The sequence below is a fragment of the Ovis aries genome, chromosome 1, assembly GCF_016772045.2.
Source record: "Ovis aries strain OAR_USU_Benz2616 breed Rambouillet chromosome 1, ARS-UI_Ramb_v3.0, whole genome shotgun sequence".
NCBI classification, from domain to species: domain Eukaryota; kingdom Metazoa; phylum Chordata; class Mammalia; order Artiodactyla; family Bovidae; genus Ovis; species Ovis aries.
The window spans coordinates 148,577,738-148,584,157 of record NC_056054.1 but is presented as its reverse complement, the minus strand read 5'-3'; positions in this window follow the sequence as shown (position 1 = coordinate 148,584,157).

The window sequence follows — 6,420 nt, the reverse complement described above, 5'->3', positions numbered from 1 at the left end:
GATGTTATGGGGAGGGGAGGTGGGAGGGGGGTTCATGTTTGGGAATGCATGTAAGAATTAAAGATTTTAAAATTTAAAAAATAAAAAACTAAAAATAAATAAATAAATAAATAAATAAAATAAAATCATAATTATGGGTTTACCTTCCTTTTTGTATAGGATGCTTTGTTAGATCGCTGCTGTAACATATTACCACAGTTTAGTGGCTTACAACAATAAAGATGTAAATCTTAAAGTTCTGGAGCTTGGAAATCTGAAATGAGCTTTAAGGGGCCAAATGCATGTTGTTGCTTAGATCGTGCTCTGTAGGAGATTTCTGGAGATTACGAGTGAAATGACATAAAGCATACAAGACATACAAGAGACAGAAAAGACAGACAGGACACCACTCTGGCCAGAGGAACAACTGGGCAAACTAATTGCCGTTTATTATTATAAAGCCCTCCTTAGGCAGAATTCCAGACTTTAAGAATAAGCCTTTTCAGTACAGTGCAGGTGCATACATGTTATCGTATAGCAAAGGGAAATGAAATCTCTGTCTACTGAAGAGTCTGCCCAAAGCCCTCATCTTCTTCTTATTTCAAGAAGGGAATGCTCCCTCATTTGCAAGGGACCATTAAACTCAAGGCTGTGTCCAGACTCTTTGGCAGAATGCCTCGTATGCAAGGACACTCAGCCTGAGCAAAGAGACCCGTTTGCAGGCACATCTCTGCTACCCTATTAACCCTTCAATGCTCCCTCTGGAAGCTTGAGAAAATAATTAGTTTCTTTGCCTTTTCTAGCTTCTAGAACTGTATTCCTTGCATTCTTTTCCTCTTGGCTCCATTTTCCTTCCTCAAAGTCAGCATCTTAGTATTTTCCAATGTTTTTCTGTTTCCTTAATTATGTCAACCTCTAGTAATTCAGCTGGTAAGAATCCACCTGCAATTCAGGAGACCTGGTTCAATTTCTGGTTTGAAAAGATCCGCTGGAGAAGGGATAGGCTACCTACTGCAGTATTCTGGATTCCCCTGGTGGCTCAGATGGTAAAGAATCCACCTGCAATGTGAGAGACGTGGGTTCGATCAGTGGGTTACGAAGATAACTGGAGAACGGAATGGCTACCCCCTCCAGTATTCTTTCCTGGAGAATTCCATGGACAGAGGAGCCTGGCAGGCTACAATCCTTGGGGTTGCAAAGAGTCAGACATGACTGAGCGACTTTCACTGTTTCCCTGAGCCTGCCTCCTCTTAGGAGGATCTTTGTAATTTTATCAAGTTCACCTGGATAACACCCTTAAAATAGTCATATATGCAAAGGCTCTTTCGTTATAAAAAGGACATTTACAGGGATTAGAATGTGAACATCTTTGGGGGCCACTATTCAGCCAATCACATATACCTATTGATTTAAACATTTATTTACTGAAAAAGCATATATAAAAAATTTTTTAATATTATGTGTCCTTAGTCATTCAGTCATGCCTGACTCTTTGCAACCCCATGGACTGAGCCCACCAGGCTTCTCTGACCATGGGGATTATCCAGGCAAGAACACTGAAGTGGATTGCCATGCCCTCCTCCAGGGAATCTAAAAACATAAATATTAATAAACCATTGATTCATGAATATTAGTATTAATATTCATAATGTTCATTAGTATTAAATTAACTAGCACTATAAGTCTGTAAGGATTATATGTGGTTCTCTTTTTTCTAGGTTACACAGTTTTATCTTTTCTAAATATTTTCCAGATATACATGTAAAATATACATATATTTTTAGTTAGCTAAATTGAGTATGATTTGAAAGAAGGAAAAAATAACACACCCTTGGAATTGTATATGTGAGAGACTGCTAGTCCTTTATATTAGCATTGAGTTAATGTGTTTATATCATAAGGCTTGATAGTATTTTAATTAGAACTATACAGATCATAAATTTTAATCATTAGTGTAATTTAATTTAATACCAAAAGATATGTGAGTCGCATATAAATTGTATTCCTGCTCTTTCTTTTTTCCAACTGCTATCTCAGGTAAGGGAAAAATTGTCATATTATTTTTCCTACAAAGCCCTGCTTAATTTTTGCCACCTTCTTCTCACTCCTTCAGTAAGTGGAGATTTAAAAGGATAAAGCACAATGCCACAGTATTGTCAATAAATATTCTGCCTGTCATCAAGAATTTTATAAATCAGCAGTAGATAGTGGTTAATAAAAACTGATAAGATAGAAATGCTTCAAACAATTGTTTATTGTCATAACCCCACTATGCATTTCTTCAGTGCTGTTTAATAAATAATCATGATCAAATTTTATCCAGTAACATTTTTCAAAAGAACAGAGTGGACTTGTCCTTATTTATACAAACATTGCACCTAGGATTTAAATGCTATTTCATTGTTAAAAATTACATTTTAGGTTATTATATTGATATGAATTATGAAACCAAGCACTTCTATAAATGCAATAAGTTGGGCTGTGAGTGGAAAAAGTACTTTACAATAATGTAGCAACATCATCATTTTCACCTAAATCTTTTATAATAACATAATACTACTGCTAAACCACTAGAATCATTACTTTAAGTGACTCCTCTTAAATCTATAAACAAGTATTAAGGAAAATATTTTAAGATTTTAATATTTAGGTAAAAATAAAGGTAAATAGACTTGATATCATTTCTTCCTTATAGTATTGATTTACAATTCGTATTTATCTACTACAATTTACCTAAAACATAATGCCTAGAAAACATTCTTTGGCTAACATCTATTATTAATCAGTTTGGCTATTGTGACAAAATCCTAACTGTGCTTTCATCATCTAGAAACTGTTGTAACATTTCACGAGACTACCATTAAATCAATTCCCCTGGTAATAATTTTACTTTTTATAAAAGTACAAACTAATATTATTATACTGGACTTTCTTCAGATTTGCTAGGAATAGAAAATTCTTCTTGCCAATAAGTTGAAAGAAATCATCATCATTTGCAAACAGTCTTGAGAAAGAAGAATGGAACTGGAGGAATCAATCTGCCTGACTTCAGTCTCTACTACAAAACCACAGTCATCAAGACAGTATGGTACTGGCACAAAGACAGAAATATAGATCAATGGAACAAAATAGAAAGCCCAGAGATAAATCTACACATCTATGGACACTTTATTTTTGACAAAGGAGGCAAAAATATACAATAGAGAAAAGACAATCTCTTTAACAAGTGGTCCTGGGAAAACTGGTCACCCACTTGTAAAAGAATGAAATTAGATCACTTTCTAACACCATACACAAAAACAAACTCAAAGTGGATTAAAGATTTAAATGTAAGACCAGAAACTATAAAACTCCTAGAAGAGAACATAGGCAAAACACTCTCTGACATACATCACAGCAGGATCCTCTATGACCCACCTCTCAGAATACTGGAAATAAAGGCAAAAATAAACAAATGGGACCTAATTAAAATTAAAAGCTTCTGCACAAAAAAGGAACCTATAAGCAACGTGATAAGACAGCCTTCAGAATGGGAGAAAAAAATAGCAAATGAAGCAACGGACAAAGAATTAATCTCAAAAATATACAAGCAACTCCTGCAGCTCAATTCCAGAAAAATAAAAGACCCAATCAAAAAGTGGGCCAAATAACTAAACAGAAATTTCTCCAAAGAAGACATACAGATGGCCAACCAAACACATGAAAAGATGCTCAACATCACTCATTATCAGAGAAATGCAAATCAAAACCACAATGAGGTACCATTTCACTCCAGTCAGAATGGCTGCTATCCAAGAGTCTACAAGCAATAAATGCTGGAGAGGGTGCGGAGAAAAGGGAACCCTCCTACACTGTTGGTGGGAATGCAAACTAGTACAGCCACTATGGAGAACAGTGTGGAGATTCCTTAAAAAACTGGAAATAGAACTGCCTTATGACCCAGCAATCCCACTACTGGGCATACACACTGAGGAAACCAGAATTGAAAAAGACACGTGTACCCCAGTGTTCATTGCAGCACTGTTTATAATAGCCAGGACATGGAAGCAACCTAGATGTCCAAGGGTAGGGTAGCATTGAAACATGTAAATTATCATATGTGAAATGAATCACCAGTCCAGGTTCGATGGATGATACAGGGTGCTCTGGGCTGGTGTACTGGAATGACCCAGAGGGATGGTATGGGTAGGGTGGTGGGAGGGGTGTTCAGGATGGGGAACAACTGTACACCCATGGCAGATCCATGTCAATGTATGACAAAACCAATTCAACATTGTAAAGTAAAAGTAACAGAGAAAAAAAGAAAAAAAGTAAAATAAAAAACTTAAACTAAATAGGTAACTGAAAAGACCTGCTGTATAGCACAGGGAACTCTGCCCAGTGTTATGTGGCACCCTGGATGGGAGGGAAGTTTGGGGGAGAATGGATACCATGTATGTGTGACTGAGTCCCTTCACTGTTCACCTGAAACTATCACAATATTGTTTGTTAATCAACTAAACCCCAATACAAAATAGAAAATAAAAAAAAAAAAAAGAAAGAAAGAAAGACAATACAGCACAATGTTTAAGAGTTTCCCTGATAGCTCAGTTGGTAAAGAATCTGCCTGCAAGGCAGTGTACCTGGTTTGATTCCTGGGTTGGGAAGATCCGCTGGAGAAGGAATAGGCTACCCACTCCAGTATTCTTGGGCTTCCCTTGTGGCTCAGCTTGTAAAGAATCAGCCTGCAATGCAGGAGACCTGGGTGCAATCCCTGGGTTAGGAAGATCCCCCAGAAAAGGGAAAGGCTACCCACTCCAGTATTCTGGCCTGGAGAATTCCTTGGACTGTATGGTCTATGGGGTCACGAAGAGTTGGACACAACTGAGCAACTTCCACTCACTCTCACTAGCTTGAAAACCTGGTTCCACTTACATGACCTTGGACAGATCCATCAGTTTCCTCACATAAACTGAGAATGAAAATAGTCCTTACCTTATAGTGTTTTTGTGAGGAACAAATGAATTCATAAATGTATAAGCCTTACATGACTTCAGTAAGTATGTGCTCAGTTGTGTCCAACTCTTTGCGACCTCATGGACAGTTGCCTGCCAGTCTCCTCTGTCTATGAGATTTCCCAGGCAAGAGTACTGGAATGGGTTGCCATTTTCTTCTCCAGGGGTTCTTCCCAATCCAGGAATGGAACCCAGGTCTCCCTCATTGCAGGTAGATTCTTTACATCTGAGCCACCAGTGCTCAATAAATGTTAGTTGATGTTAGGTCTTCTGTACGAAAAGACAATGATAGCAATTATGATAAATCACTATATAACTGATGAAAGAAAACAAAAGAAAATAAGTTTAATGGTCATATTTTAAGAAGCTTTGAATTATTCTGTAATTCCAGAATTTGTACAAGTGAAGATTATAAATAATACCTACTATGTGCTGCTGCTGCTAAGTCGCTTCAGCCGTGTCTGTCTCTGTGCGACCCCATAGACAGCAGCCCACTAGGCCCCCCCATCCCTGGGATTCTTCAGGCAAGAACACTGGAGTGGGTTGCCATTTCCTTCTCCAATGCATGAAAGTGAAAAGTGAAAGTGAAGTCTCTCAGTCGTGTCCGACTCTTAGCAACCTCATGGACTGCAGCCTACCAGACTCCTCCATCCATGGGATTTTCCAGGCAAGAGCACTGGAGTGGGGTGCCATCGCCTTCTCCTATACTATGTGCTAAATGCCCAATATACATAATAATGGTTTCTATCATTAATGAAACTATTAATTGAATTTTTGAGACTGATAAAATCTTGATCTGAAACTGATAAAGGCAGTGCAAATATGAAAGACACAGGTCAAATTGCCTAGGAAACTAAGCAAAATTTCCAATTAAACTACAAACTACAATGCTTCCAATGCTGTATTTAAATGATAAATCATTACTAAAAAGTGTTTTCCCAGGAATAAGTAGTTTATCATCAGAAAAATCTATCCGTGTAAGATGCCACAAAGATAAATAAAAAAGAAAGCATTTTGATGCAAACATTTGATGTGTATTCATTCATGTCTGACTCTTTGCAATCTTATGGATTGCAACCCCCCAGGCTCCTCTGTCCATTGAATTTTCCCAGCAAAATACTGGAGTAGGTTGCCATTTCCTTCTCCAAGGTATTTCCTGACTCAGAGATTGAACCTGTGTCTCCTGGGTCTCCTGAATCACAGGTAGATTCTTTACTTCTGAGCCACCAAGGAAGGCAAACATTTGATGCATTCAATAACTATTAATTGTGTAAGGTCTTAGGGAAAGAGGAATAAAAGCAACTTTTTCATGTAATAAAAGATATTTATGTAAAACTTGTAAAATATTTATTTGTACATAATGGAAAAGGTTTGAACTATTCCACTTATAACTGGGAAAATTTAACATTTGCACTATAATATTTAGGGATAGCATTCAAAATATTCA